Below are 12,701 nucleotides of genomic sequence, written 5' to 3'. Positions count from 1 at the left end.
GTTTGATCAGTTTTATAATCTGTGCATAACTCGTAGACTACTACTGTAGATTTATATATGTGTTAGTATGACACGTTAATGCAGGTAGTTTTAAAAGATCTTTTAAATTATAACTCGCTGTACAGTTTTTAAATACGTTTTATTTTCATTTTAAAACAAACGTTGGTTGTTTTCAGCTAACAGAATTAATATTTCATGCTGCACACCCAATGTGGAAACGTGGTAGGCGGGCGCAGAGCGAGTGTGTGGTGATGTGATCTACTGTGTGTTTGTCTATAGCCTGTCAGTCGCGCTGTTTGCAGTGGCCACCCATCAGTGTAGCATGAGACTGCTATCTGCCTCTCAGAAACGATGCCACACCACCTAAAACTCCGGAAAACCATTTGTTATCTACCTTTGAACACGACCCAGAAGGTCGTCTACCCTGACGGGCGCTTATACAGACCGAAAGGAGGGAGCCAAGGTAATAAATGAGACATTTATTTCACCTCGCATCCTGTTCAAGTAGCACATCCTGTTAGCATTAGCGGTTAGCCTGTAAACTCACAAGCATGCTGTGACAAACACTGGAGTGATGAAAGAATGTCGCAGAGTGCGTAAATTGGTAATATTTTTGTGTTTAGCCGGATTTTGTGTTTTTCATGTTATTATGAAACATTGTAACTTAGAGATAGTGGTTAGTTCGCGAACTGGACAGTCAAACCCTGATAGGTCATGTCAATCAATATCTGATTACCTGAGAAATAAATTAGGCCTACGGGTTCTAGCTAAAGGTACACTGAAATGGTTGTAGTATTAGTAGTTTCCTTCTTCTGATTTAAAACACTAATTAGATTTCTTGAGTAAACATACAGGTAGTTTCAAAACCTAGTAAGCCTATCAAACGTTTGTCTGGGGTGGCCAGAAATGCTGTCTAGTTAGGCAGGTCCTTATGTTTTGACTTAGTCATATGTCAAATTAGGCTCTTGTAATTTTTTATGGATTTGGGAGACTACTTAAGGGAGTCTCAATCACAATTCGGTTTCACTGCATATTTTCTCCATGAAGGTAAATAGTGACTGAGGAACCAAAATTGGAACAATACATTATGAATGTCAGATGCCTTTAAATATGATATTTTATTAACCCTCTGGTACTTTGGGGTCACACTTTTCCTTGGTGGTCAAAACACTCCGTTTTAAGAATTTTTTCCTACCTCGTTAGTTTAAAGTCCCAATTATCATATCCATTTCACTTTCAGACATATATTAACCCAGAATTTATTGTTTTGTGTGCTTTGGACAGCACTACTAAGATGGCTTCCAATATTATATTATGTTAACCCTCTGGTAGTTATAACTGGGGTCACACTTGTGATCATTGGTGGTCAAAACAGACCGAAGACAATAAGCACGTCATACGGCTGTCCCTAGTTGCTTATGAGTATTTTCAGGCATAAGTACTTTTTTTAGGTTTTGCATTTAGATATGTAGTAGGGATGTGCATCTCCATGACTCAGGCCAATACGATACGCATCTCGATGCATAGCCAACGATACGATACATTAAATATACACATGAAGCAGCTACCGATGCAATGCGATACGATTTACCCCTGTTACGATGCAGTGCGATCCGATTTCGATTCGATTCGATTCAACAGAATGCGATTCGATGCAATATGATGCAATGGAGAAAATATGATCACTTTTAATGCCTCGAGGCCTGTTTAAAAAAAAAAAAGTTAACCGAATAAGCCAGGCTTATTTCAGTTAGTCTTAGAAACCCAGAAAGGCTTTTTAGGCCCGGTTTCACAGACAGGGTTTAGACTAAACCAGGATTAGGCCATTGTTCAATTAGGAAATGTAAGTAATTTTTATTAACATGCCTTAGAAAAAACATTACTGGTGAGCATCTTGAGACAAAACAAAGGCACTGATGTATTTTAAGATCAGTCAGTGCAAGTTTCTTTTAGTTAAAACAGCTCAGATTTACACTTTAGTCTGGGACTAGGTTTAAGCCTTGTCTGTGAAACGGGGTTAATGTGCTATATTCTGATTTAAAATCTTTGGACAGCGCAAGTTAAAACACCCATATCCATAAATTGAAGTGAGCTGTTGCGTAGGCTATATGCTTTGTTTCAATGATGTCAAAATCAAATGTATTATTGCTAATGCTGCTGTATCTTCAGTGCAGGAATTATTCATACTTAACTTCAATGACTCACAAAATACAATAAATGATTAGTAGAAATGATTGGCAATTTAAGACAGAACAGAAACAGTCAGATTAGTAAAGATGAAAGATTCAAGATAGAGGAGGATCGGTTTGATCAGTTTTATAATCTGTGCATAACTCGTAGACTACTACTGTAGATTTATATATGTGTTAGTATGACACGTTAATGCAGGTAGTTTTAAAAGATCTTTTAAATTATAACTCGCTGTACAGTTTTTAAATACGTTTTATTTTCATTTTAAAACAAACGTTGGTTGTTTTCAGCTAACAGAATTAATATTTCATGCTGCACACCCAATGTGGAAACGTGGTAGGCGGGCGCAGAGCGAGTGTGTGGTGATGTGATCTACTGTGTGTTTGTCTATAGCCTGTCAGTCGCGCTGTTTGCAGTGGCCACCCATCAGTGTAGCATGAGACTGCTATCTGCCTCTCAGAAACGATGCCACACCACCTAAAACTCCGGAAAACCATTTGTTATCTACCTTTGAACACGACCCAGAAGGTCGTCTACCCTGACGGGCGCTTATACAGACCGAAAGGAGGGAGCCAAGGTAATAAATGAGACATTTATTTCACCTCGCATCCTGTTCAAGTAGCACATCCTGTTAGCATTAGCGGTTAGCCTGTAAACTCACAAGCATGCTGTGACAAACACTGGAGTGATGAAAGAATGTCGCAGAGTGCGTAAATTGGTAATATTTTTGTGTTTAGCCGGATTTTGTGTTTTTCATGTTATTATGAAACATTGTAACTTAGAGATAGTGGTTAGTTCGCGAACTGGACAGTCAAACCCTGATAGGTCATGTCAATCAATATCTGATTACCTGAGAAATAAATTAGGCCTACGGGTTCTAGCTAAAGGTACACTGAAATGGTTGTAGTATTAGTAGTTTCCTTCTTCTGATTTAAAACACTAATTAGATTTCTTGAGTAAACATACAGGTAGTTTCAAAACCTAGTAAGCCTATCAAACGTTTGTCTGGGGTGGCCAGAAATGCTGTCTAGTTAGGCAGGTCCTTATGTTTTGACTTAGTCATATGTCAAATTAGGCTCTTGTAATTTTTTATGGATTTGGGAGACTACTTAAGGGAGTCTCAATCACAATTCGGTTTCACTGCATATTTTCTCCATGAAGGTAAATAGTGACTGAGGAACCAAAATTGGAACAATACATTATGAATGTCAGATGCCTTTAAATATGATATTTTATTAACCCTCTGGTACTTTGGGGTCACACTTTTCCTTGGTGGTCAAAACACTCCGTTTTAAGAATTTTTTCCTACCTCGTTAGTTTAAAGTCCCAATTATCATATCCATTTCACTTTCAGACATATATTAACCCAGAATTTATTGTTTTGTGTGCTTTGGACAGCACTACTAAGATGGCTTCCAATATTATATTATGTTAACCCTCTGGTAGTTATAACTGGGGTCACACTTGTGATCATTGGTGGTCAAAACAGACCGAGCACGTCATGCACGTCATACGGCTGTCCCTAGTTGCTTATGAGTATTTTCAGGCATAAGTACTTTTTTTATTTAGATATTTTAGATATGTAGTAGGGATGTGCATCTCCATGACTCAGGCCAATACGATACGCATCTCGATGCATAGCCAACGATACGATACATTAAATATACACATGAAGCAGCTACCGATGCAATGCGATACGATTTACCCCTGTTACGATGCAGTGCGATCCGATTTCGATTCGATTCGATTCAACAGAATGCGATTCGATGCAATATGATGCAATGGAGAAAATATGATCACTTTTAATGCCTCGAGGCCTGTTTAAAAAAAAAAAAGTTAACCGAATAAGCCAGGCTTATTTCAGTTAGTCTGACTTATTGTCAAATGATTTGGTTCCATAAAGCAAATTTAACATAGGCCGAGATCAAGCTTAGTCACTGTGGCAACTTATGCTGGGAAACTAACCTGGTCTAAAGCAGGTAACTGTCAGACTAAGCTAAGCTCCTCTACTGACCAATAGGAACATAATGATATTACCACTGTCTCGCATACTATTATTTGACTTTCTTTTTTTTTTTTTTTTACAGTTTCTAGCCATGCAGCCTTTCTGGTTTTATTACAGCTGTACCTTTTATAGTTTGCAGAACAGATAGCAGATAGATAGATAAACATTAGAACATTATAATCTAAAATTGCTCTTTAAAGCATTAAAATAACAAAATGAAAAGTTAAAATCGCTGAATTTAAAAATGAAAATAAATAATAAAGAAAATGACTAAATTTTTAACTGCTATAAGAAACACATATTAACTCATTTGAGCTTAGTAATTAGTACTGTAGCCTATAGCTTACATTTGATTTACCTATTACAATAGTCCACTTACAGTGATGCGTCATATTCACGCAGCAGCAGCGGTGATGAGAGAACGTGCTCGAGAAACAGTTTAGAGAGGAGAAATCAATCTACATATAAAATATTGATCACTTTCTAAATAATAAAAGTATAGCGCATCCACTAGTAATTATATATAAATAAATCGTTTTTTATCGATGCAAATATGTTAGAAATGATGCATCACGATACAAATGCCAACTTGTATCCGATGCACACTTTTTAAACCGATGCATCGCATCGTTAACTTTTTATGCCGATGCACCGAGCGAATCGGGGAATCTTCCCATCCCTAATATGTAGACATTATCAAAGCCTACTTTGTTAACCAAAAATTGCTTTGTATTAATTTTTTTTCATATTTCCCATTAATTTCCTGTATCAGAGTTCACAGATGAATTTTTTAATACCATTTTGCCTTTTCCAATCAATCCACGATTATATGTTCATATTGCAAGTGCCAAGTCACCAAGATTCGTACCTTTCCAATTTAAAACAAAATGTTAAATTCAAAATGTAATTTCTTTTTTTTTTTCTGTCTAAAATGACAGAATACCACCAGAGGATTAATTGACGTAGTTGGAAACAGATTGTCTGTTTCCATATTTGCTTAGATGAATTGATGCAGACTGTGTGAAAAAGGCCAGGAACAAAATCAGGAGCTTGTAGACGTGTTGAGGTAAGAAAATCTTACAGTGATTTTGATGCAGAGCAAGACATTTTCCTTTACTTTCTTCTTTTTCCGTTTGTGGAAAAATGTTGTCTTAAACTATTTATCACAAATGCAGTGTTCAGGGAACAGGACTTATGCAATAAGAATTACAGCCTGTTTGGCCTGCTCTCGATCCTTGGCTTAATGAACCACCAAAAAGGTCTCCAAACAAAACACAATCCTAGAGCTGAAGCAGTGGGAGGGTTTCTGTTGCAATGAGTGTATGGCTTCACATATAGAAACACTGAAGCCCTGCTGAGATGATTCAAAGTGCGTGTGGGAAAAAGATGCCCCTCATGTTATTCCTTCTATCAGTACTTCTTGCGTTCTCATTGGGCATTATAACCCTTGCTGTGTCTGTGATTATGAATATGAAATGATTGGTGTTTTGGATGCTAACACAACTAAAGGAAGGGCTCACTAATTTTATTGCATTTGAAGATTGCCAACAGATGTGTTATTTGCTGTTTTGATGGTGCAAGATGTTGTTCAGACATTTCACAGTGTTTGAAGTTCTTGTGCAGTTGGATTAGCGTATTAGATAAAATATGAAGTGGAAAATAGGGATTACAAGAACTGAACTATGATTGCCTTTTTGTTTTTTTTTTAAATCCTACTTCACCGTTCAACAGTTTTAGATTATTAAGATTTAAATTAAATGTAATACATATATATATATATATATATATATATATATATATAATATATGCTCACCAGTATAATACCTTTATGCAGTAAGGACACATTAAATTCAAAAGTGACTGTAAATCAACTATAATGTTACAAAATATTTATATTTCAAATAAATTCTGTTCTTAATCTTTGTTCATTGTGAATTTTTTTTTACAATAATAGGTTTTTGCAATAAGAAGCAAAACTGTTTTCAGCTTTGGTAATAATGAAATAATTCAGCATATTAGATCAAATCGAACCAGCATATTAGAATGATTTCTGAAGACTGGAGTAATGGCTGCTGAAAATTAAGCTTTGCCATCACAGGAATACATTTTTTTCAAATATATTGAAGTAGAAAACAGTTATTTTAAATTGTTATAATATTTCACAATATTTCTGGTTTTGCTGTATTTTTGATCAAGTAAATGCAGCATTCATGAGCATAAGAGACTTTAAACAAAAAATGTAACAAATAAAAACTATTAAAAAAACCTTACTGACCTCAAACTTCTAAACGGTAGTAGAATGGTAGTAAGTAGTCCCAACCAGACATGATGTAACTGCTTTCCAGGTATTTTTTGGTAATTTTTAGGTGACTACTTTAGGTAATTTTTCTGTTAGCACTAAAAGTGAAAAAGCCCTGAAACATAAAACAAAATCACAAGCTATCAGAACTAGGGATGCATCGATCCGATATTCAGTATCGTTATCGGCTCCGATACTGCCATTTTCTGTCGGATCGGGTATCGGTCAGACAAGACCGATCCAAATCCGATATAGTGCGTATACTATTCTGTGTTATTGTTAAGCCCCACGAAAGGCACAAAAACATTATAAAGCACCATAACATTTTCGTGCACTATATTTCAAGTGTTCTGAAGCCGTTCCATAGTTTAATGTAAAGTATAGGCCTAGATGAATATTTAAGTCAAGTTGACGTAAACTCTTCTCCCCGCTGCGTCTGTCTGTCATCCTCCATTCAACATTCAAACTGCATGTTGCGTTCGGTTACTACAGTCAAAACGATGAAATTCTCTTCAAGAGAGCACAATAACTGAGATTTAAAACTGGTAAAAGAGAAGGCTCAATAAAATATTGCACAGATATAATACACTACGCATCAATATCTCTTCCCTTTTTTATGCGGAGCTCCTGCATGCTGTGACTCCGTGTTGCTTCAAGCGCATCATTCTGCGCACGGGATGCGCATAAGTGCTTTGTGCCACTCTGTATTGGAGCCATACCCTTTGTGCAATGAAAGATTATCATGTTGTTTTTGTTCTGTTCTATCTATCATATGTTGCTGCCTTCATTACTGTGCTATGCATTTAAAAGAAATGTCTTTTAATTTTATAGTATATATTTTATATATATATTTAGGCTACTTGTTTTTCATGAATGTATTTTACAACAATACAAAGAGCAATGTGTAACATTTTACCAGATTTAGTCCTACATTTATTAACTTTTATTTGTTCCCCACTAAATAATGTTGTTTCATTAAATGTTTAGTTTAGTTTAATGTTTATATAAAATTGTGCACCCATTAATTTTCTAGAATGACTTTTGCTGCTGAGTTATCCACTAACCTAGTTTATAATAGTATTTTTTGTAATAGATTATTTTTTTCATTTGTTATTTTTCGTATTGGATCGGAATTGGCCGATAACTCAGAATTTTTGGTATCGGATCGGTTCTGAAAAAATTGTATCGTTGCATCCCTAATCAGAACAGTGAAGGACATATTTGTTGTTGTGCTGTACTGTGATGTTGAACAGGTTTTTGGACCAATCGGTTTTCACAGTGGGCGGAGTTAATCAGCACAATGCTGCTTATGCTGGGTTTGAAAGCTGCGTCTATCAGCGGATCCCTAATGTAGCTGCTCATAGACAGATCCACTGATAGATGCGGCTTTCAAAAGCTCCTGTGTGTATCTGTGTAATGCTCGGTGAAGAGCGTGAAGCGATGATCATTGTAGCCGATCACAGACATATCTGTTGAGGGCGTAAACACAATGGCCAATCAGAGCTGTTTTGAGAATTTGCTCAACAGCGCTCAAAATGCTAGCTAGAAATGCTGGTATTGTCACATTTTTTTAATTTCAGTACCGACAACTGTATTTTTGACAACACTAAACTGGACAATAATCAGTCTGTCCACACGAAAAGCAAAAAATGCTGCAGAATTACAGCCAATCAGAACAGTGAAAGCAAGTTCTCTGAAAAATAAAACTAAGAACAAATTGTAATTTCCATTGTATTTTCCGGACAGTTGTGAAACTTGAGAGATATTTCATACAGCATCTAGGGAAGCTCTTGTCATTTGTGTTTCACATTTAATATTCATGAGGAGCAGGATTTTTGTTCAGTGAGTTTTTGGGGCGGTCAAACAAGGCTTATTATATTTCTAAACGGATGCGATTGTGATGTTTTCTGCTTTGAAGTACTAGCATCACTGACTCACAGAATAAAAATATTGTTTGTTATTTTGAGTTTTCACCACATTAAGCACCACAGCATATTCTCCCTCACTTTTTCCAAGAGGCTACCCAAACACAAATGGTCTGACCACACTGGGTAGGACTCCAAGACCCCCATCGCGCTCTGATGAAGAGCACTAAACAAATAGTGCCATCCCAGTACTCCCGTCACTAGCTCCACTGAGACATGCATTTCCAAAGAGAAAGAACAAAGAATCCAAACAAAGATAGACACAGGAGTCAATTCTCAGCACATTGACACCTTTTATTGTCCATTTTGGCTGTGAGTGCCTAGTTTCTGAAGGGTCGAAACAATTTTTATTGTGAATCGGGGCAAATGCCATTATCCGAGTTAGGTATCAAAAACCGGTTATTATTCAGAAGAGCGAGGAGTCTCAGTTCATGCCATGTGTGTCTTTTTAATAGGCAGGGTCCACAGTGTTATGATGACCTCACTGTAGTAATAAATCATGTGTGAGCGTTACACATGCAGCGCACACCTCATAATGTGACCTCATCCTGCACGTTCCTGACAGCAAACGAAGTCACGGTCAAGCGGTAAAGAGAGCGTAGGAAAAACCTCTAGCTGCACATATGCTTCCTTTTTTTTCATTCAGGCCTTGAAGCCTTGGCCTACCAGGTGATAGATGTATTTTGCTATCAGTATGTGATACACTCTACAGAGGAGTGTGAAACCAGGCATCTGTTTCTCTGTATGTGTGCAAACGTCTCTCCCATGACTCATATTTGAGGGCTTGGTGGGTAGTGTTAGTGTTGAGTCTCTGTCAGCACCTCTCTTAATGCTTACTCTATAGTGGGGTCAGCTTGAGGTCAAATTTGGGAGCCATACTGTATCTGCACTCAGACTTTTTTACAGAGATTTTTTTCATAAGATACTTCTTTCAGAAAAAAACTTAACTGATCCCAAACTTTTGAACAGTACTCACAGTACTTCCATTCAGCTGGTGGTAGATGTTCATTTGTTCTAGTCACAACGGTCAACTATTTGACCAACCAATTATCAAGTTCATATCGTTTCTTGATTGTTTTTTTTTTTTAAATCACCACGATATTAAAATTGACAATTGACCTATCGGTAAGCCCCTCAGATGAGCCATTGGCAGTTAAGAATCAGTTGCACGGGGAGCGGAACTTGGACATATTTAGGTTTCAGCACCATAGAGAAACATTGGAAGATCCGAAGCTTTCATCGGTTTGATGGTGTTTATGCTACAAAAATGGCAAAACTATGTGCCTGGGGTACTTAATAAATAAATACAATTTCAAAAGCTAATTCCAGGTATCCTGAGAGGATGGCCAATTGAACTTATTTTATTCCATTTCCTAAACCCAAATAAGATGGAGCAAAATGTCCCTAAGCATTCAACCTAGGGCTGTGCAAAAAATCGAATGCGATTTTCATGCGCATCTCGTCAGTAAAGCTGCTTCTGGTGATTAGTAGTAAATCTCCAGCACGTGCTTTCAGATGGAGTGGCATTTACTACACAGAGCCGTAGTGAACTGACAAGCTACACAAAATCGCGTTCAAAATCGGCAATGAATCGCCCAGCCCTAATTCAACCCCAATCCCAATGAAGACGAAAATTTTCATTTTCTGGTTGTCATACTCTCATTAAGTTACAATTTTCATCTGCTCAAGCAGAACATTAATGTCATCTTGTGCTGCAAGGTATCTCTGACTAAAACTAGCTAATGTTAAATTAGCCAGCCCATATAACGTACCAACCTAAGTTAAACTGTTCTCACGTCATGTAGGTCAAAAACACATAAACGAAGGTCTACATTTCAGTGCCTCTCCATATTAAACTGGTTAAATGTAAATTAATTTAATCTTACCCTGCGGTACATGAACAGTGTTGATCCTGGATGTTGTCACCTGCGACTGCGATTGCGACGACCGTAATGAGGCTTCTCCCGCTTGCAAACCCTTGCTTCCAAATTAATCTTGTTACCCACCATATTTATTTAAAAAAGTTTATATATCCCTCCATGCCATATTTAAGTCCCACTTGAATGGTGGTCCTTCTGTGTTCAAAATTGATCAAAAACATTGTGGGACAAGGTTTTCACACTGACAGCTGTCATTGTAAAAGACAGTTAGCAACTTCGTTTGTTTGTCTGAGTGAGCAACAGTAACTAAGGGGGGCAGGGCTTACCGATAGGTCAATTCTTATTTTTTGATGGAATATTGCAGTGTGTTGTTTTTTTTATAAATTATTTATCCGTGCATTCCTGATGGACAAAGTCAAGTCCCGCCCTATGTTTTTTTTTTTTTTCTCGTTTGATAAGCCGTTTTTCTCAGACATTCACAATATGGAAAAATGTGATTTGCAACTTCCATTTCATGCCGAATTTAAAACCTAGTTAAATGCATGTTTAACATTCATCTTTAATTTATCCGGTTTAAATCCCCACATCACTTTTATCTATCACAGCCTGTGTAATGTGCTTTAGTTTCACATGTGTGATACCGCCGTGGTCAACAGATGGCATGTATTTCAGGAAGTTAACTGCTGGGATAAAAAGGATGAACTAATACAAATAAAATGCATCAACAAGTCAACACAGTATTTTCCTCAGTCACAATTAATCCAGTTATTATTCAAAAAAGTGAGTCTTAAGTCAGTGCCTGAAGATTGGGTGGGATTCAACCATTCTGTAGTGAAAGTTGGGTGTGAAAACAACAAAGTGCTTAGTCTTGTTGTCATGTTAAGGGTGTGACAAGTTACATATGGGTCTAAAGGGTGAGTCATTATTCCTGAGTTCACCAGGTGAGTAGATGATTGTCTGTGAATTGTCTTGTATGCCAAGTGTTTTGATTGACTTCATCTCAGCATGCTTTGGATGCATGTCTCTGGACTAAGCTTAATATAAAAAGTTTTATGCATATTGTATGCAGTGTATTTCTATATATAATATTTGTTATAATATTGGGCATGCTTGTTATTAATTGTATGTATTTTGCATTTATTTACCAATAAATATTACAATTCACAATAAGCAATTTATGTTTGAGTGTTTAGTTTTCATTTCTGGAAGACTGACGCAGCGTTTTTTTTCAGGATGGTTCTGAACAAAATCTATCCTGGAGTCATGCTCCAAACCTCTCCCTTTAAGGGAATGTGTGCTGAAGTCTTTTTCCATTGGGGGTCTGTAAATTGGAAATGAGCAAACGTTCTCCCACATACCCCCACCCCCTGCCTCTCAACAGCTGTAAGATATTAGGCCTTATTTTCTCTTCCATTGAGAGACAGGAGGAATGGGCTCTTTGCCTCGCTATGATCAGGCTCGAGAGGACAATCGGGATCTATTAAATGAATGATCTGGAAAGATCTGCACTGTCCAAAAACAAGTGCAGAGGACTGGGTTAGAAATTTTGAAGCTGTGATTCATGATATCTCTCCAAAACATTTTGGAAAATACTGGCTATTTTGCAGAACAAAACCTATTTTCACTTTTTCAGTTCTCGCTCAAAATTTAAAGATGTTGGGTAATTTGCATATTATTTTCTTAAAGTTCAGTCATCATTTAGTCATCCTAATGTTGTTCTAAATCGGTATGACTTTATTTCTTCTGCAGAACACATAAGAAGATATTTTGAAGGCTGTGCTGGCTGCTCTTTTTATGCACCTACAGTGAATGGGGACTGGAGCTTTCGAGCGTCACAAAGGATGGAATATAGTGCACTTTTATGATGCTTTTTCACGTATTCAGAAGCCATATGAAAGCTTTGTGATTCACTGAACTGTCATTGTTTTAGGCTTGTTTTGTAGTTGCAGTCTTTCAAAAGTCTTGCTTATATTTAAAGCAGGCTAATATAATATGATATACTCCTACAATACAATATATAATAATCCCACTGTTCTCAGTATTCTTAAACAATTTGATTGATATTACAGTATCCACCTTTTAATGGAAAGGTGGCATGTAAATTGCAACAACTTAATGGAAAAATAGACAGTTATTGTCTGTTTTATCTGCTTTGTTCTGAAGCAAGCCTCTCTGTCACACAGCTTGCCCAGTTTCACATTTTGTATTTACTGAATTGGCTGTATTTACACTTACAGTGAGCTTTTAAATGCTTTGACTGAATCATTGATTGATTGGTGAGTTAAAGGGGTCATATGATGTTGCTAAAAAGAACATTATTTTGTGTATTTGGTGTAATGAATGTTGAGATGAATGATGTGTTTATGCAGTTTAAAGTTCAAAAAACACATTATTTTCCACAT

General features: G+C 36.8%; 1 protein-coding gene across 5 annotated transcripts in view; it reads left to right on the top strand.

Moving 5' to 3' along the window:
* The first annotated feature begins 452 nt into the window (after positions 1 to 452).
* The window catches only part of LOC107689269 (cytospin-A-like), a 30,077-nt gene continuing 17,828 nt past the window's right edge, over positions 453 to 12,701 (top strand). For 2 of the 5 annotated variants that reach the window (XM_016487210.1, XM_016487209.1), the window contains exon 1: positions 2,566 to 2,767. The gene's annotated coding sequence lies outside the window, so the exon portion shown is untranslated. Of the gene's footprint in view, positions 464 to 2,564; positions 2,768 to 12,701 lie in introns of those variants that run through there. The other 3 variants (XM_016487211.1, XM_016487212.1, XM_016487213.1) reach the window with 3 other exon arrangements.

Source organism: Sinocyclocheilus anshuiensis, unplaced genomic scaffold (genome assembly GCF_001515605.1).
Source record: "Sinocyclocheilus anshuiensis isolate Anshui unplaced genomic scaffold, SAMN03320099.WGS_v1.1 scaffold1255, whole genome shotgun sequence".
Classification (NCBI taxonomy): domain Eukaryota; kingdom Metazoa; phylum Chordata; class Actinopteri; order Cypriniformes; family Cyprinidae; genus Sinocyclocheilus; species Sinocyclocheilus anshuiensis.
The sequence above is the reverse complement of the archived record's forward strand: the minus strand, read 5'-3'. Positions and strand labels throughout refer to the sequence as shown.